The following is a 22174-nucleotide window of genomic DNA, read 5'->3' on the forward strand; positions in this document are numbered from 1 at the left end:
ATTATTATTATTATTATTATTATTATTATTATTATTATTATTATTATTATTATTTCTACTAGTTACTTATGTGTATTAAAACAACAACAAAATAAACAATAACAAGTGGGCACCATGACAAAAATAATACGAACACAAAAGGCACATATGTAACTAGTAGAAATAATAATAATAATAATAATAATAATAATAATAATAATAATAATAATAATAAGTGCCTGCTCATTGGCAGATAGGAAGGGCACGGTGGATATAAAAATCTGATTGGCTAACTAAAACCTCAATAGAATATGCGTATATAAAAACGCGAGACAACCACAAAATTCTCGCATAAGCCTAAAGAATCCTAGAGTGGATGAAACGCGGAATATTCAGTGTAGCTTAATCGCCATATATATTTTATAACTTACTTACTAGCTCTACCTACGTATTGAGCACTGTTGAAGTTTACGCATAAATTTATACTTTCGTATATTAATTTATGTGAGCAAATGAAGTAGTTATATATATATACATATATATATATATATATATATAATTATCGATCATCCTAGAACAAAGCGACTTTGAATAAAATGATATTAGGTTTATCTCAAGAAAATCTAATTAGAAAACGATTCTATAAAAGATTGTGTTTCTTATTTTTTTATTCCTTAGTAAAACCTTCAAAATACGAATATTATCATTACAAGATGCAACGATTGAAGATCTGAATTATCTGCCACTTTTGCCTTTCTCTTCAATGTCATAAAACCATAATTGCTTTTACAATTACAGTCGTTCAAATATTATTCGTTACTTATTTATTTATGCTTTCGTATAAATAAGTTTTACAATTATTTACACGTGCATTCACTTATTACTGTTTAATGGTAAAAATTACATAAATGGCGTCTCTTTCTTTGTAAGTTAGCAATCAAATCGAGCACTGTAAAAGCGGCGGTCAAATGTTTATATAAATGGAATTCGGTTTCGGTTACAGATCCCATAGACCAGTCGGTAGAACTGTCGACTCTGAACTAGATAGTTGCGGGTTCGATGACTAGTTCAGAATGAATGCTAGTCTAGCCGCACTGTGGAGCTGTGATACAGCAGAACAGTCTGCCTTTGGATAAATAAATATAATTATTGTTATTTACTCAATTATCAATCTATTGCGTCATAATTTGTTTTTATTTTAAGTAATTTCACATATTTTTATCAATATGCTTTGCATGTAACTATATTATACACACACACACACTCACTCACGCACGCACGCACGCACGCACAGGCACACACACACACAGACACATATATATATGTATGAATAAAAATATAAAACTGAAAAAGTATATTTTAAATTTATATATTGTGCGACAGGATACTCATAATACTGAAGTTTCCTTAATCCGTGGAGTTTCAAAGAAATGCGTTATTTTCATCAGAGGAAAGATATTAACAAATGAACATTATGTTGGTATTGGAAATAATTGAAACAGCATCACATGAAAGCTACTCATAAGTGCAAAAAAAAAAAAACTTTTTGTGCAAAGAGTTTACAAAATGGCGGAAAAATTTAAAAAAATAAAAGGATATATTAAAAGTCAAGAATGAAAAAAAAGATTAAAAGATATGGAAAAATCAAGTAATATCAATACGAAAAGATAATAAGAGTAAATGTTCCCATAAAAAATTTGGCTTCTAAATATAATCTTTACTGACGGCGTATATATATATATATATATATATATATATATATATATATATATATATATATATATATATATAGTAATTTATAAAATATATATGGCGATTAAGCTACACTGAATATTCTGCGTTTCATCCACTATAGGATTCGTCAGGCTTATGCGCGAATTCTGTGGTGGCTTCTTGTTTTTATATATGTTGAGGATTTCTAGTTAGCCAATCAGCTTTCTAGTATCCACCGCGCCCCTTCCTATCAGCCAATGGGCATGCATTTTATCGAACAAAGGATCTGTTTTAGAACTAGGTTAGTGGTTTAAGGTAGACGTTTTCCTTCCTTTATATATATATATATATATATATATATATATATATATAAATATACCTATGTGTACACACACATGCACATATATATATATATACATATATATATACATATATGTGTGATCGTTTATGCATATTCATGTTTATTTAATTTATTTTTTTGTTTGTTTTCTATTGTTATTGTTAGTTTTAAAGCTATTTTGTATCGCTATCCTAGAGAAAGTTTGATTTTGTGAACACAGTTGTTTGCTATTTCTCGTCTACAGTTTAATAGATTTTGAGGTTCTTTAAAGTACAGGATAGCAAATTTTTCATGGAGGCATAATTTACATGGGTCGTCTAAATGTCTGCACGTGGTAGCTTGTCTCATTATTTTCCATTCGACTACCGGCGAATGTCCGTTTTCTTTGAGTTCCCAGTATTTATTCGCTAGTGTTGTTTTTATAAATTACTAACTAGCTCTACCTACGTATTGAGCACTTTTGAAGTAAATACTTAAAGTTTACGCATAAATCTATACTTTCGTATAGTAGGTTTATGTGAGTAAATGAAGTAGTTATATATATATATATATATATATATATATATATATATATATATATATATATATATATATATATATCAGAAGATTTTCATTGAATATGAACAGAGATTTTCTTTCATTAATTTTCTTGGTTATGCTCTCGATATATTGTGGTTTCGAGTGTCCTTGTTTTGGAAATTATTCTAGCGTTTTCGATTTTCTTCATCAGAAATTGGTATTTTATTCGTTTGATTTTATATATATATATATATATATATATATATATATATATATATATATATATATATATAATGAAAAGATGAGAGATTCAAGTAACATTGAGCACTTTGGATCTTTTACCATCATATGAATTTCTATTGAGATTTTTTTACCTGGAAACTTGTACTGGATTTACTTTCGTCGCGTTTTATCTTAGACAATTTGTTATTTTCTCTGCAATGTTAATTCAAGATCATTTTAACAGTCTATAAAGTGTGGACTTGTTCTGCTTATTGCCTTTACTGAAAATTTCTTTCCTTATTACTCCTCATTGTTTCGTTTTTACTCTTACTTATATTTTTTTTTACATAGGCATCACCACATTATCAAGGCCCAGAGGCCACTCAAGGATAAGGGTTAAAGAGTGTACAGTAGAAATTGGACAATATAGTAATCATTAGTAATGAAAATTTGGTAAATTTGATAACTTATATGGAACGGCTCATCAAGAACTTATTTACCTTAGACTTGAACACAACCATATTGTAGTCAGCCGGAAAGCAGGAAAACGGAAGACAATTCCACAGGCGTGCAGTTCTAAGAAAGAAGCTTTGTTCATGGAATCTACGTTTAGGTTTAGGCACAGATAAAGAGTGGGGGGAATTATTGATAGTGTTTACAGCTAGACGAGTGTTTCTTGTGAAAGTTTGGCGAGGGGGGACCATAGATTGAAGCTCAGTCGAACACTTTCCATGAAAATAACGATACATCAGAGACAAACTCGCAACATCTCTTCTGTGAGATAGAGGTTGCAAGGAGGAGAAAAGGACATCTCCTACGAGGCTACGAAGTCTATTTTGAACTCTATCAAGGCAGGACAAGTCCTTTCTAGCAGCTCCTGCCCAGATGTGGCAACAGTATTCCATCCTTGGACGTACCTGGCTCTTATATAGATAGAGAATAGCATCAGCAGTGAGATATTTACCGGATCGATAGAAAGATCCCACCATTTTCCCAGCGGCCTTGGCAACAGATTTGATGTACGTGTTCCATTTAAGATCTTACTTATATGCTTTTTGTTTACTACTCCTTCCCTTATTGCTCTTTCTCGATGCTCTACCTTTCTTTCCTTGTTCATATTTTTGTTTTGTATATCCTTCTATTTGTATAATGCCGGTTTCTCTCCTCTTCTGACGAGAAGCATTAGTTTCGAAATCCCATGGCTTAAAGACGTTTTTTTTACCTACTTTGTTATGATTTTCGTTTTTAATTATCTGAGTATACAATAAAATTATATGCAACCTTCATTTATTATCTTTTAATTTAATATATTAATTGCTCTTCTTAATCGTGTTGAGCTTTTATCTTGATAGATTTTTTTAAAGATAATACCCTTTTCATGTTCATTATATATATATATATATATATATATATATATATATATATATATATCACTTTAATTTAGATCAAGCGAAAATTATTAAATACGTGATAGATAGAGCTAAAAGAAGACTTTTAGAATCAGCACTAATATTGAATACTAATACTATTACGCAAAGAAAAGGCTTCTACCATTTAACCCCTAGCATAGGGAAAATAATAATCAAAGAGCAAGGTATCAGGGTGGATCCTGGCTAGCCGTTTTTCCTTGAATGTTTCAGGAAAATGAGTAGTTTTGCAGAAGAAAAAAAAATGTACATATTTATTTTAATGCATTTTTAAAAGTGTATATATAGACATCGAACAACCCAACCTTCCCATACGCACACATATTTGTCCTTCTCGACATGGGTAGGATTCAAAAACTTTCTTTTTCGCACGATCTATGACTTTTCCTTTTCTTACATTTTTATTTCAATTATCCTGAAGATGTCCTCTGAAATAAGGACGAAACGTTGATTTTTTAATAATTTCATTCGGTTTTTCTATTTTTCTTAAAACATAACGTCAACCACCGCTGGTATTTTTTAATTCCTTATACATATATATATATACATGTGTGTGTGTGTGTGTGTGTGTGACAGAAACTCTTGAGGCTACATTATACAATTTGTTATAGCTCTGAATTATCCACAATAAAAACAGAACAACAGTGTAAGTCAAGACGTGTATCAATAAAAGAGAAACAAAATGTTACAGAATGAGAAAAGTGTTGTGCATTCCATCGAGCAAGCGAGGTTAACCCCGGAACTAGAGTCTTACTTGGGATCGGTAAGAGTTCCGGTATATATGGACGGTAGTTGAGTCTATTCAGAGGGTGCACCCCCCCCACAGCAATAATCTACCAGCCGAAACCAGAAAAATTGCTCGCCTCTTAAGAACAGCCAGGAATATAAAAAAAGAGAATATTGGTCGCCTTAAATCAAACCTTCTTACACAACCACTTTCTGCACACACGCAGATATACACGAGAGTCGTTAAAAAGTAAGCCCTTCTATGTATTTTTAACTAAAAATCTAAAATGTTGAAGAGTTATGAATACAGGAATTGTACCATTAAAACGAGCAGCATTTTGTTTATTGTTGTTTTTCTACATAGTCACCACCATTCTAAATGCATTTTTGTCAGCCTCTCTTGATTCCTCGGTCGTAAATGTCCGGAACGCGATTTTTCACTCACATCTCTCCCGCCACTCTGAAATCGACGAACCTAATTATGCTGACGTAAACTGCATCGGCTTCGTAAACTCTCAATAGGCATTATTAAATGCTTATTGGTTTAATTTTTTCTGCACAAAGGAATTCAATGCATATTTCTGCTTGTGACGTACATCCGTGACAGGGTTGCTTTTTTTAGAATCTCACACCATCACTATCTGCAAACGAGAAATGAAACTTTCAGTTCTTGAATGCATCATCATTATCATCACGATCATCATCATAATGACAATTATTCGGACGGAATAAAAATGGGAGTGATTACTTTTTGAATTTATACCGTAGACACTTATATTAAATTTTGATCTAATCTATTTTATATGAATTTTCGATATTTACTTCAACAGCGCGCAATATGCGAGTAGGACTTAGTATAAGTAATAGTAGCAGTGATAGTGGTGGTGGTAGTAGTAGTAGCAGTGATAGTGGTGGTAGTAGTAGTAGCAGTGATAGTGGTGGTGGGAGTAGTAGCATGAATAACACTCCTTGGAAAGATAAAATTGATTCTCCGAACAGAGCAGCTTTGCATCACTTGATAATTCCCATACAAAGATTAAAAGCAATATATTGTAACTTAACCTTATATCTTGAATCCTTATTTCAATTTTGATCAAAATGTATTTCAAAGTTTTGATTTTAGAAATGTCCAAATTTTACTGCTTGAGAAGAAATGAAAAATTACGTAATTGGTGTCAAATAAACATGGATCAAATTTAAATCGTTCGTAAAATTCCTTTGGAATTTGAAAACTATTTATTAATTCATGTCTGATACAAATTTGTAAAATTTCACAAAAATCGAATTTCCACCAAAATTTTCAATCCTTTATTTTACCCCTTTGTATAAGACAAAATTGAACTAAATATAGCACACTTTTGCCTAACCGTGATACCAAATTCACAATTATCGGTTAAATGGTTTAAGAGTTAATTCTGCACTTACAAATATATATATATATATATATATATATATATATATATATATATATATATATATATGTGTGTGTGTGTGTGTGTGTGTGTGTGTGTGTGTTCTAGGATCATTTATTATGACTGAGTATATATATATATATATATATATATATATATATATATATATATATATATATATATAATCGGTGTCATCAAAAATGGTCGGAGAACAAAGCTGCTCAATGTAAAAAGATTTTCAGGTTTATCTCAACCTAATCTTCTCCTTAAACGATTTAATAAAAATTGCTTTTCTTATTTTTACTTTATTTCAGCCTTCAAAAAGCACTTTCATTACAAGATACGGCGATTAAAGATCTGGATTATCTCCCCTTGTTTGTGTGTAGCTCTTCAATGTCATAAAACCATAATTGCTATAACAGCCTTCATCGTTGATATGGCTATCAGTAGTGACTATAATTATATATTATAATCGTTAAAATGTCATTTTTTTTTATTTATTTATTGATCATTATTAGCATTAGCAGTTCGTATTATCACCAATTCGGTTTTTGTTTAACATTTATTTTTCTTTGTTTTAAATATTATCACGAATGTTATTGTCGTTGGTGTCATTACCGCTTCCTTTGTCTGGTGTGATCTTCTTCCAGACAGGATGGATTATCTCCCCTTTTTATATTTCTCGATATTTTTTTCTTTCAATTGGTTTTGACTTTGTTCTGGTGTTTATTGGCGCGTTCGCTTCGGCCATTTTCGCGCTGAGATTATTATCTTTGTCATTCTTATTCTGGTTCTTCCCAAACTTTGCTTTCTTCGTATTATTAATCTCTTCCTTTTGTTGTTGTTTTATATTTATTACGATTATTGTTAATTCAACCGATCAAAGTGATGAAAAAAAAAAAAAAAAAAAAAAGCCGTATCTTCGCTATAAAATATAAACTTGAAAGGAAAATAAGTAAACGGTTTAAGGAAAACATCATAGGAGTAATTTACACCCATCTATGCAAAATAAAACACAACAATAAAAAATCATTAAGAATAATATGAAAATATAAAAAACTAAACGAAAAGAAATAAAAAACGTTTAAACGCAAACGTATATCATATCAAAATATGACAGATAGCTATGAATGCACAAACATACAAACATTATATATATATATATATATATATATATATATATATATATATATATATATATATGATTATTTCATTTAATCACACGCGTGAATTTTCAGTATTTACTTCAACAGTGTTCAATACATAGGTAGAGCTAGATATTAAGTTATGAAAATTATTGCCATATATATTTTCATAACTTACTATATATATATATATATATATATATATATATATATATATATATATATATATATATAAATTACAATTAAATTTACCAAAATGATCCAAGATGTTAAAAGTAAAGTATATTATAAATATTAAAGAATTAATATTTATAAAGTAATCTCAACCAGATGTAAAAGCTCGATAAAACCAAATAGGAGATAGAGCTTATAATAAGAGCAAACAGTTAATAAAACATGTTAAAAAATACTTTGAAAAAGAGTTAAAACATATTTAATCTGAAAAGAAAACACTTGATAAGTGGATCGTCCTTAATCCGCGGAGTTTCGAAGTAATACTTTCCTTCTCATCAGAGGGCAGGAATTAGCAAAATGCGGGATCGGATTTGCATACAAAAGTATTTGATGAAACTACAAGTAAGTCAAAGATCTTACTTGATAATAAAAAGTGAAGCAGAGGGAATATGGTGAAGAAAAAGGTGATTACACGTGAATGGATATATATATATATATATATATATATATATATATATATGTGTGTGTGTGTGTGTATATATACATATACTTAAAGTGAATAATTCTATTTTAAAAACAATATATAAATACATACATTGAGTGGATACTTATATTTTAAAAGCAATATACATACATACCCCCAGATATATATATATATATATATATATATATATATATATATATATATATATATATATATATATATATATATATATATATATATATATATATATACAAAAATTCTTTTTGGGGTACAAAATTTAATTATGACTAAATATAGACCAATTAACATGATTATTAAAAAAAAAAAAAAATGAAAATAAGTTTAGCTAACCAGATTTCCTTCCTTGCTCAACAGAGCTAAATCGAGGAAAATTGCAATAAAAAAAAAATTCCATGAAAATAAAAATAACAAATAAGCGGGGAAAAAATTACCTAAAAATCAAATTAAGTCCTAAAGATTTTCTGTTTGCTTGCAAAGAGAAGGTATCAAAGAAATTAATAAAAATGGTTTCTAAATATTTTGACGAAAAGGTGAGTGGGATTTACTCGTAAACATGTCAGCACTGAAATTCGTGGCACACGTATGGTTATTTATGAGGCGCCGCAAATCGAAGAACCATATGTATTGCTCATAACTTCCGAATGTTAAAAATTTGCATAACGAATCTCTGATGGTACGTGTTGTTTTAAACGAAAATCCAATCTTTGCGATGTCTGCCCAATATAGTGAGCACTGCCTTCCCTTTGTAAGCAAAAAGAAAATCTCTTAGGACTTAATTTGATTTCTATGTAATTTTTTCCTGCTTATTTTTTTTACTTAGTTTTATTTATTTTTTCCTCTCCACCCGCCTTATTTATGACAACATTTTAAATCGCAATTTTCCTCTATTTAATAATGCGAGGAACGAAACCTGGTTAGCTAACCTTTATTTTCATTTTTTATTTTTTAATCATCATTTTAATTGGTCTATATTTAGCCATGATATATCTATCTATCTATCTATCTATCTATCTATCTATCTATCTATCTATCTATCTATCTATCTATCTATCTATCTATCTCTCTCTCTATATATATATATATACATACATATATATATATATATATGTATATATATATATATGATTACTTCATCTAATCACATAAATTAATATACGAAGATATGATTTCAGCGTAAATTTTTCACTATTTACTTCAACATTGCTCAATACAAAGTTAGAGCTAGGTGGTACGTTATGAAAATATATATGGCAATTAAGCTATACAAAATATTCCACTTTTCATTCTCGTGAGAATTCTTCAGGCTTATTATATATATTTATATGTAGAAATATATATACATATATATATATATATATATATATATATATATATATATATATATATATATATATATATATATATATATATATATATGAACCTAAATGACTGCCGGAACAAACATACGACGATTAGTCTTTTATGTTTTTTTTACATATTTTTTCTATCTAAAAAAGGATTGTTTAAATTAAGGCGTCACCACTATAAAAAATGAAACAAAGCATAAATATATATAGCAATTAAGCTGGACATAATTTCCCGAGTTTCACCCTCGTAAGGATGCATCAGAAATTTCTGTGTAGCTTAATCGCCACATATATATTCAAAGCTTACTGTATATATATATATATATATATATATATATATATATATATATATATATGTATATATATATATATATATATGAATAAATGTTACGACGAATAATATAAAATAAAAAAATGCATAAACGAGAACAGTAAATCTTTTTATTCTGTAAAGAAAAAAAATGGATGAAATCGTTACTAGAATAATTAGAAGATTAAAGAATGAAAATATTATTCGAATATCTGTAGGATCAAAAGGTTATGAAGAAACTCCAATCACACACACACACACACACACACACACACACACACACACACACACACACACACACACACACACACACACACACACACACATATATATATAATTGGAGTTTCTTCATACGATATATCTATATAATAACTTCGATTGGTGTCTATATAAGATCAAAGAATAATACATTTATTCATTTATGGAGAAATATGACTATCTATCTATCTATCTATCTATCTATCTATCTATATATATATATATATATATATATATATATATATATATATATATATATACTAGCAAAAGTAGCCGTCGTTGACTGGGTTCAAAAACAGATTACAGAAAATGGACTCTGATGTATGAAAATATGATAGGTTATGAAAAGGAAGGTTTGTAAAGAGATAGCTTCGAATTTGGAGGTATCAAAACCAAAGCAAAATATGATGAAAGTAAAAATAAAATAGATAAACCCCATAATTTATTATACCATACCTGTTCACACTGAAAAACTTATCACAATATTCTGTGGATTTATATTAGAAAAAAACTTTATTAAACTTTGTGACATATTTCCATTCTATGGAGGTCCGGCGCGAATAATTTTATTATACCATATTTCTTCAAACTGAAACATAATTATCAAAGTATACTTACGCAGATAGATATGAGAAGTCTTTATTAAAGTTTCTGCCTATTTCCATTCTATGGAGGCCAGGCGCGAATGCAGACCCCACAATATTATCATACTATCCCTATTTAAGTTAAAACATACTTATCAAAGTATTCTTATGTACATCTATATCAAAAACACTTGTAAACGTTTTTTTTTAATTTTAAAATTTTTTATTTCTATACTTTGCGAACGCTGACCCCACAATTTTAATGAATCACCGTTCTGCCAGATCAAACATATCCATTCCTATGTCTTGATACATCTTCTATCATTATATGTAAACAGTTTTTTAAAAAAACTCAACCATATAGGAGCCTATTCGTGACCACACACACACACACACACACACACACACACACACACACACACACACACACACACACCCACCCACCCACCCACAGAGCTTCATATTATAGATATATATATATATTCATATATATTCCTATATGAGTCTATGTTTATATAAATGTGAGCTTATAAATGTATTCATGCATATATATATATATGCATATATATATATATATATATATATATATATATATATATATATATATATATACATATATATGTATGTGTATATACATGCATATCTATATATATTTTATTTATTTTTTTATGTCAGTGGTTATATATATGCGTTTATATATGTCGTTACATGTTAGTTTTTAGATATAAATATGAATATATATGCACATACATATTTATGTGTATATACATGTGTAATGTAATACACACTTTTACACACGGGATCCACACGTTGTAGCAGAGTACATCGCAAGGAACGTAAGACAAAATTATAACTCAACACCTGTTTTTTTAAAAACGACATTTGTTTTCTTATTCTCCTACCACGGGTGACTTCTCGTTACGACGTCTATGATGTGATTGTCTTTTCTAACGTGCTGTCTTTCCTTTTTATGGTCTTTTTATTTTTCCTTACCATGACGTCATTTCACACACGGCTCGGTATTTGCATACGCGCGTCCGCGCTCTGTTACACATGCATTTATATATATATAAAAATTTATACGTATAAATATATGCATGTCTGTATCAGATCAGGTTGCTGTGTGCGTATATCGACACATATTATATTTTTTCTGGGAAATTTTGTATTTCTTAGCCTAATGAAGTTTTAAAGAACTTTTCTCGTACATTCTGCCGTCTCTCTTATTTTTTTTTTTCAATTTCAATTAAAATAAGCGTTTATATACAAAGAACATTACCCATAATACCCATAATAGTATCTGCTGCGCAGGAAGCCAATAGTTGTTTAATGTTTAAATCTTGCTTCATTACAGAACGAACAAATGAAGCAGTATCCACCCTAGACGGGTTGGACCGGATTCCATTGTAGGAAAAAGTTTCTATAGAGTATTAAATTCACAAGCGGTACCGTTGCGTGTATATCCCGTTTAAGAACGCTGACTATGTGAGGTGACTTTTCAGAATAGCCAAAAAAAAAAAAAAAAAAAAAAAAACGTGATGAAAATAAATACACAACAAATAAATATTACCAAAGTTACTCTTCTATCTACCTGCATAAGTTTTTTTTAATGTTATTTGAAAGTGTTTTTATAGTTAAAAATAAAGGTAGAACGAAAAGCAAAATGATGTTCTCATTTCAGCCATAGTCGAGCATCGAATTTTAAAATAAAAAAAAAGCTGCTCTAATAAATGTCATCGATCGAGCAAAAATGTATTGTCCTTCCAGTATTTTGCTTTTTTTTAAAATTTTTCAACCCTTTTTCTTCTATTTGTTATTTGTGAAACTACCCGATGTTAGTTTTTATTTCTTGTAGGAACATCGTCCTACATACTGTGGTATTTCTAAATGGTCACCCATTAAATATTGACCAGGATCAATGTTGTTTAACTTCGGTGATCTAAAGAGAACCGATATGTCAACGCAATTATGCCGTATATTTAATTCTACAAATCAATTTAATTGATTTTTATTTGCTTCAAAATGTTTTGGATTCAGTTTATTATCTTCTTATTATTTGGAATATACAAACTAGTTTTTCCATCTTGAGTGCTATTATCGCAACGTTTCCGCCAATATAACCCCCGACTTTCTTTAGGTCAACTACTGAGAATTATTTTTTATTGTATATTTTATTAGTGTTTTTTAATTGATTTCTATTGTATATTTTATTAGTTTTTTTTTATTATTTTCTATTGAATATTTTATTAGATTTTTTTAATGTATATTTTAACAGGTTTTTTTTTTATTATTTTCTATTGTATATTTTATTAGTTTTTAAAATTATTTTCTAATGCATGTTTTAATGTTTTTTAATTATTTTCTATTGTATATTTTATTATTTTTTTTATTATTTTCTAATGTATATTTTATTATTCTTTTTAATTATTTTCTATTGTATATTTTATTATTTTTTTATTATTTTCTATTGTATATTTTATTAGTTTTTCAAATTATTTTCTAAAGCATATTTTATTAGTTTTTTTTACTATTGTATATTTTATTATTTTTTCTTTTATTATTTTCTAATGTATATTATATATTGATTTTTTTATTTTTTATTGCGTATTTTATTAGTTTTTTTATCATTTTCTATTGTATATTTTATTAGATCTTTTACATTTATTTTTATTATTCGTTTTCTGTAATTCGTTTTTATTCGTTTTATTTTATTCATTTAAATTAATTCATAAAATATAATTCGTTTCAATTTGTTTATTTTATTCGTTTCGTTTTATTCGTTTCGTTTTATTTGTTTCGTTTTATTCGTTTCGTTTTATTCGTTTCGCTTTATTCGTTTCCTTTTATTCGTTTCGTTTTATTCGTTTCGTTTTATTCGTTTCGTTTTATTCGTTTCGTTTTATTCGTTTCGTTTTATTCGTTTCGTTTTATTCGTTTCCTTTTATTCGTTTCGTTTTATTCGTTTCCTTTTATTCGTTTCGTTTTATTCGTTTCGTTTTATTCGTTTCCTTTTATTCGTTTCGTTTTATTCGTTTCGTTTTATTCGTTTCGTTTTATTCGTTTCGTTTTATTCGTTTCCTTTTATTCGTTTCGTTTTATTCGTTGTCTCATTTAATTCTTTTAGTCATTTTTCTTTATTTATTTATTTTGATTGATTTCATTCTTTTATTTGATATATTTCATTCTTTTAGTCATTTTCTGTATTCGCTCTATTTGATTTGATTAATTTCATTCGTTAACTTAATTCGTTTTGTTTAATTTGTTTTGTATTAATTTTATTTGAGAAATTTCTATTGTTACTATAATAACAATTTTTTATTCGTTGTTAATTAATTCTGTTTATTTAATCAATTTTTTTATTCGTTTTGTTTGAATAAAAAGAAAATTACAAGAAGTTCTAGTTTTAGCGTTTCGTTTTATTCGTTTCGTTTTATTCGTTTCGTTTTATTCGTTTCCTTTTATTCGTTTCGTTTTATTCGTTTTGTTTTATTCGTTTCGTTTTATTCGTTTCGTTTTATTCGTTTCGTTTTATTCGTTTCCTTTTATTCGTTCTCTTTTATTCGTTTCGTTTTATTCGTTTCGTTTTATTCGTTTTGTTTTATTCGTTTCGTTTTATTCGTTTCCTTTTATTCGTTTCGTTTTATTCGTTTCGTTTTATTCGTTTCGTTTTATTCGTTTCCTTTTATTCGTTTCGTTTTATTCGTTTCCTTTTATTCGTTTCGTTTTATTCGTTTCGTTTTATTCGTTTCGTTTTATTCGTTTCCTTTTATTCGTTTCGTTTTATTCGTTTCGTTTTATTCGTTTCGTTTTATTCGTTTCGTTTTATTCGTTTCGTTTTATTCGTTTTGTTTTATTCGTTTTGTTTTATTCGTTTCGTTTTATTCGTTTCCTTTTATTCGTTTCGTTTTATTCGTTTCCTTTTATTCGTTTCGTTTTATTCGTTTCGTTTTATTCGTTTTGTTTTATTCGTTTCCTTTTATTCGTTTCGTTTTATTCGTTTCCTTTTATTCGTTTCGTTTTATTCGTTTCGTTTTATTCGTTTCGTTTTATTCGTTTCGTTTTATTCGTTTTGTTTTATTCGTTTCGTTTTATTCGTTTCGTTTTATTCATTTCGTTTTATTCGTTTCCTTTTATTCGTTTCGTTTTATTCGTTTCGTTTTATTCGTTCGTTTTATTCGTTTCCTTTTATTCGTTTCGTTTTATTCGTTTCGTTTTATTCGTTTCCTTTTATTCGTTTCGTTTTATTCGTTTTGTTTTATTCGTTTCGTTTTATTCGTTTCGTTTTATTCGTTCGTTTTATTCGTTTCCTTTTATTCGTTCTCTTTTATTCGTTCTCTTTTATTCGTTTCGTTTTATTCGTTCGTTTTATTCGTTTCCTTTTATTCGTTTCGTTTTATTCGTTTCGTTTTATTCGTTTCCTTTTATTCGTTTCGTTTTATTCGTTTTGTTTTATTCGTTTCGTTTTATTCGTTTCGTTTTATTCGTTCGTTTTATTCGTTTCCTTTTATTCGTTCTCTTTTATTCGTTTCGTTTTATTCGTTCGTTTTATTCGTTTCCTTTTATTCGTTTCGTTTTATTCGTTTCGTTTTATTCGTTTCGTTTTATTCGTTTCGTTTTATTCGTTTCGTTTTATTCGTTTCCTTTTATTCGTTTCCTTTTATTCGTTTGGTTTTTTTCGTTTCGTTTTATTCGTTTCCTTTTATTCGTTTGGTTTTTTTCGTTTCGTTTTATTCGTTTCGTTTTATTCGTTTCGTTTTATTCGTTTCGTTTTATTCATTTCCTTTTATTCATTTCCTTTTATTCGTTTCGTTTTATTCGTTTCCTTTTATTCGTTTGGTTTTTTTCATTTCCTTTTATTCATTTCCTTTTATTCGTTTCGTTTTATTCGTTTCCTTTTATTCGTTTCCTTTTATTCGTTTCGTTTTATTCGTTTCGTTTTATTCATTTCCTTTTATTCATTTCCTTTTATTCGTTTCGTTTTATTCGTTTCGTTTTATTCGTTTCGTTTTTTTCGTTTCGTTTTATTCGTTTCCTTTTATTCGTTTCCTTTTATTCGTTTCGTTTTATTCGTTTCCTTTTATTCGTTTCCTTTTATTCGTGTCGTTTTATTCGTTTCGTTTTATTCGTTTCGTTTTATTCGTTTCGTTTTATTCGTTTCCTTTTATTCGTTTCGTTTTATTCGTTTCCTTTTATTCGTTTGGTTTTTTTCATTTCCTTTTATTCGTTTCCTTTTATTCGTTTCGTTTTATTCGTTTCCTTTTATTCGTTTCGTTTTATTCGTTTTGTTTTATTCGTTTCGTTTTATTCGTTTCCTTTTATTCGTTTCCTTTTATTCGTTTCGTTTTATTCGTTTCGTTTTATTCGTTTCCTTTTATTCGTTTCGTTTTATTCGTTTCCTTTTATTCGTTTCCTTTTATTTGTGTCGTTTTATTCGTTTCGTTTTATTCGTTTCGTTTTATTCGTTTCGTTTTATTCGTTTCGTTTTATTCGTTTCGTTTTATTCGTTTCCTTTTATTCGTTTCGTTTTATTCGTTTCGTTTTATTCATTTCCTTTTATTCATTTCCTTTTATTCGTTTCGTTTTATTCGTTTCGTTTTATTCGTTTCCTTTTATTCGTTTCCTTTTATTCGTTTCCTTTTATTCGTTGTCTCATTTAATTCTTTTAGTCATTTTTCTTTATTTATTTATTTTGATTAATTTCATTCTTTTATTTGATATATTTCATTCTTTTAGTCATTTTCGGTATTCGCTCTATTTGATTTGATTAATTTCATTCGTTAATTTAATTCGTTTTGTTTAATTTGTTTTGTATTAATTTTATTTGAGAAATTTCTATTGTTACTATAATAACAATTTTTTATTCGTTGTTAATTAATTCTGTTTATTCAATCAACTTTTTTCATTCGTTTTGTTTGAATAAAAAGAAAATCACAAGAAGTTCTAGTTTTAGCGATGAAGTTTTGTAACAAATTTATTGACCAATTTTTAGCACAAACAGATTTTCAATATTTTTGACGTTCTTATGTGCAATTTCCTAAAAACAAACGGTTCATATTTTTAACTTTCGAATTTTTTGTGTTAAATGAATCAAACAATTTTGAATGTAAAGAATTCTAATTCATAGGGGTGAACGGGCTTAATTAAATGGAAAAGTAATGAAAAAGCTTGTGAAAACATTTTTATTTTTTTTAAGCGAATATGTTCTTAAATGTACAAAACCTATTACATGAATTAAAATATTATTTTTACAAATTCGAAAGCTTTAATAAATTATGCATACACATATAAAGTTGAGTTTTTGTCGCACTGGCATTCATATTAAAATTATACTTTTTCTAATAAAAATTATAAAGATGAATTTCTGAATACACTCACTCGATATGCGGGTGACTTGATGAAAATTAACTAATTTGCATATTTCTTTAAAAAACGAAAGTCCCTTTAGGATCAAAGAGTTTCTGCACCCTCTCTCTCTTTCACTATATATATATATATATATATATATATATATATATATATATATATGTATACAAGATCACTTTATATAAAGTATAGTTTTTCCTCGCTTTGACACTGATGTTAAAATTAAAAGCCGTATATATATATATATATATATATATATAGAGAGAGAGAGAGAGAGAGAGAGAGACAGAGAGAGAGAGACGCTATCGGGAAATTTAGGTCACGTGATATAAGATGGCCAGTCTAATAGTAAATGGCATATATATATATATATATATATATATATATATATATATATATATATATAAGAGAAAGAAAATTAAAACTGTAAGTTTAACTTTACAATCAAACTTTATTGTTCGACTGAATACTCCAAAAAACAATTTACAAAGTTCTTATTCCGCAGAGTTTCAAAGAATGCTATTCTTATTATTTTCATCAGAGGACAGAAAGAAATCAGCAAATTATCAGAATAGCATTCTTTGAAACTCCTCGGAATAAAGACTTCGTAAATCGTTTTTGGAGTATTCAGTCAAAAATTAAATTTTGATTGTAATGTTCAACTTATAGTTTTAATTTTCTTTCTCTTATAATAAGCTCTACACTCTATTGCGTATTGAGCTTTCTTATTCGGTCGGAATTAAATTAAATTTAATTAAATCTATATATATACATACTGGTATTTATATTAGTTTGAAGTTTACCTTTAAGTATTTCAAGTAAACACGACATCATTTTTATTTGATTACTATATATATATATATATATATATATATATATATATATATATATATATATATATATGAAGTTACGTTTTTTCTCGCTCTTTATTGATATTAAAAGCCTATTTCTATTAAAAATTACTAAAATGAACTTCTTAATACAGTCAGTTTTGGATATGCGAGCGACTACATAAAGGTTAACTAATCTGCATATTCCTATTGACAAACAAGCGTTAATTAATTATTCATTTTTTATTGTTTTATTTCACTACTATGTTGAATTCTATTCTATTTATGCATATTTCTACATTCTGAATAATTGCGTGAAATTTAAGATAAAAAAGTTCACGGACATAGAAAATATATATATATGTGTGTGTGTGTTTTTATATATATATATCTTCTAATGCCGACCGAGAGAGCATACGTATTTAAATATTATAAAAAATGGACACAACAATTTTTTTTTTAATATGAAACAAAAATTTTTGTTTCATTACTTACGATTTAATTTATGTAAAGAAATATTTATTTCCTATTTAAAGATTTTCAGTATATTTTATTTAACTAAATAATTTTTCCATTATTTTTATTACATTGTTAGGTGAAGTTTCAGAATAGTTACCCCCTCCCCATATTAAGAATGGCTTTCAGCATGATTCTTACAATAGCAGTATCAAAGATTTTTTTTTCCTTATTTTAAAACAAATTATTAAAAAAAGATACAAGACCATTAAATTCTTTTTCATTAAATCGCTATTTAGGTGAAGGTTCAAAATAGTTAACCCTTCTCCCCATAACCGTTTTTTATGCAGTAAAATACTTTGTTTCAATAATTATGGTTTAAATAAATATTTATTCCTTAATAAAAAATTTACAGTATATTTTATTTAATTGAAGAAATATTTATTGTTCATACATATATTTTCCCTTATTTTTTTTACATTGTTAAGTGTAGTTTCAGAATAGTTACCCCCTCCCCATATTAAGAATGTCTTTCAGCATGATTCTTACAATAGTGCTATCAAAGTTATTGATTTTTCTTATTTAACAAAAATTATAAGACAGATACAAGAGCATTTTAAACATTTTTTTCATTAAATTGTTATTTAGGTGATGGTTCAAAATAGTTAACCCTTCTCCCCATAACCGTTTTTTTATGCAGTAAAATACTTTTTTTTCAATAATTATGGTTTAAATAAATATTTATTCCTTATTAAAAGATTTGCAGTATATTTTATTTAATTGAAATCTATATCAATAATTCGACTTAAAAATATTTGTGAATTTCCAAATCTTCATTGAATAAAATTCAAAATAAATAGAAAAGTCTATTGCATATGTAAAAGTTGACGGTTGCTTATTTAACTTCATTAAAAGCTATCAAAGTCAACCAAGAGCTGCCCAATATTCTGGCTTAATGGATCATTTAGCAAGGAATGAAGATGATTATTCTGGTCTACCAGTTATTCTACCATCTACATTTACAGGAAGTCCTAGGAATCTACAACAGCTTCATCAAGATGCAATGACAGTTTTCTGTGACCTATTCATTACTCACACATGTAATCCAAAATGTCCTGAAATATTAAACAACTTGGGGTCATCAGAACTTTCACAAAATCGATGTCAACAATGTCACAGTTTTTTTAAATTCACAGTCTGACTCCCAAGAACCTGCTGACTGACCACTATTCTCACTCCAAGCAGCTGATCAACGTCCCTGTCACCGCCTCAATCATCATCAGTACTTCCTGACAATATCATCAGCATCAGTTACGATCGCATTGACCTTCAATAAAAGTTTAAACTAAAGTTCTTTGTTCTACTTGCTTCCATACGTTCATTTTTGTAATATAACAATAAGGAATTTCTTAGTGATGTGTTTTAAAAGATTTTAACTATCGTGGAATTTCCACGGCTCCTGCTAGTTACGCTTAATTCTATTTACGCATAGTTTCTACATTCTTGCCTTGTCCGTGTGCGTATGAAAAGTCTCTACCAAATTTCTCTCTGAATATTTGATCTACAGAGTTGAAATTTGATATATAGGGTATTTGGACCTGTAGCACACTTTCAATTGGGAAAATAACTGTTAAGAGGTCAAGATTGAAAAAACAAAACATTGATCTTGGCCTGACGTAAATCGACTATATCCATTTTTTGGCGCATGCGCTAATAAAACACCATTACTTTTTTTTGCGGGTTTTGTATACGTATGGTTTTAAGTCATACGTTAACGGATAAGGCTAAAGAGTTTTGGTTTCAATTTTAGCTGATGGCAGACAAGTCAATTTTTTTACTTCTGAAATCATTACTATATGTTAGATACAATGTAATAATCGATAAATACTAAATCTGCACGAATTAAATTATAATATTTAGGCATATTTTACGACCGGAAAACGCCAGGCAGCCTGCTAGTATATATGTATATATGAAAGAGTAAGAAAGAAAGAGACAGAGAGAGTAATCATTTCTATATCACCCCCCGCTTCGGCGGCACGGGGGACAAGATCAAAGTGTAGTATCTGTTCCGGCAGATACTGCAAGCTATGACTAGCTATGACTAGCAAAGACCAGATGTGGGGGCAACCCCACATGTCTGACCTTTAACCAGCTCCCATTTCCCACCTCTCGGGAGCTGGTCCCCTTTTCCCCTTCCCCCTCCCTTCACTCCTCACATTAAAAATCGGCCTTGTGCCTAATTTGCTCAGTGGGGGAGCAAATAAATACCATCTGTTCCGGCAGATACTGCAAGCTATGACTAGCAAAGACCAGATGTGGGGGCAACCCCACATGCCTGACCTTTAACCAGCTCCCATTTCCCACCTCTCGGGAGCTGGACCCCCCTTTGCCTCCCCCTCCCTCTCTCTCCACATTAAAAAACGGCCTTGAACCTAATTTGCTCAGTGGGGAAGCAAATAAATACAACCCCCCCCGCGATCACTCTATCAGCTCCGTTCAATTTTAGTTATATTTCCAAACCCACTTTTAGGTACGAGCGCATTTCAAATATATTTCTCATATACATCTATTCTTTTTGTTCGTGTTTACAAACGTTTAAATAATTCGTTTCAATATACAAAAGGCACTTCTGGCGACAATAGAAACGCACGTTCGTTGCAACGCGGCCTTTGTTGTTGGTCGAGATTTTTGTATGTGGATGTGCAAACGAAAAAAGTGTGAAGAGCTTAGAGACGTTGTTGTTGCTGGAGATAAAAGCATCAATATTGACCACATTTTTACGGTGTCTGTTTATCCATCGAATTTGACAAAGATTGAGTTCTGAACGGAGAGAGAATGGGGAAAATAGCGAGTGAAAGTGTAAAGAAAAAAATGAAGAATGGAAGAAAGGATGAACTATAATTAAAGATACAAGAAGGGGATCGAAGTGGAGAAGGATGAGAGGATAGGCGGGAAGAATTCGGAAAAAGTAAACTGAGAGAAATTGGAAAGTAGAAGAATTGGAGGAATTAGAAAAGCATGAAGGAGAAAAATAGAAGAATGAAAGAAATTAAAAAAGCAAAAAGGAAAAAGCATGAAGGAGAAAAATAGAAGAATGAAAGAAATTAAAAAAGCAAAAAGGAAAAAGCATGAAGGAGAAAAATAGAAGAATGAAAGAAATTAAAAAAGCAAAAAGGAAAAAGCATGAAGGAGAAAAATAGAAGAATGAAAGAAATTAAAAAAGCAAAAAGGAAAAAGCATGAAGGAGAAAAATAGAAGAATGAAAGAAATTAAAAAAGCAAAAAGGAAAAAGCATGAAGGAGAAAAATAGAAGAATGAAAGAAATTAAAAAAGCAAAAAGGAAAAAGCATGAAGGAGAAAAATAGAAGAATGAAAGAAATTAAAAAAGCAAAAAGGAAAAAGCATGAAGGAGAAAAATAGAAGAATGAAAGAAATTAAAAAAGCAAAAAGGAAAAAGCATGAAGGAGAAAAATAGAAGAATGAAAGAAATTAAAAAAGCAAAAAGGAAAAAGCATGAAGGAGAAAAATAGAAGAATGAAAGAAATTAAAAAAGCAAAAAGGAAAAAGCATGAAGGAGAAAAATAGAAGAATGAAAGAAATTAAAAAAGCAAAAAGGAAAAAGCATGAAGGAGAAAAATAGAAGAATGAAAGAAATTAAAAAAGCAAAAAGGAAAAAGCATGAAGGAGAAAAATAGAAGAATGAAAGAAATTAAAAAAGCAAAAAGGAAAAAGCATGAAGGAGAAAAATAGAAGAATGAAAGAAATTAAAAAAGCAAAAAGGAAAAAGCATGAAGGAGAAAAATAGAAGAATGAAAGAAATTAAAAAAGCAAAAAGGAAAAAGCATGAAGGAGAAAAATAGAA

Source organism: Euprymna scolopes, chromosome 42 (assembly GCF_053919585.1).
Source record: "Euprymna scolopes isolate OS-2025 chromosome 42, ASM5391958v1, whole genome shotgun sequence".
In the NCBI taxonomy this organism is placed as follows: Eukaryota; Metazoa; Mollusca; class Cephalopoda; order Sepiida; family Sepiolidae; genus Euprymna; species Euprymna scolopes.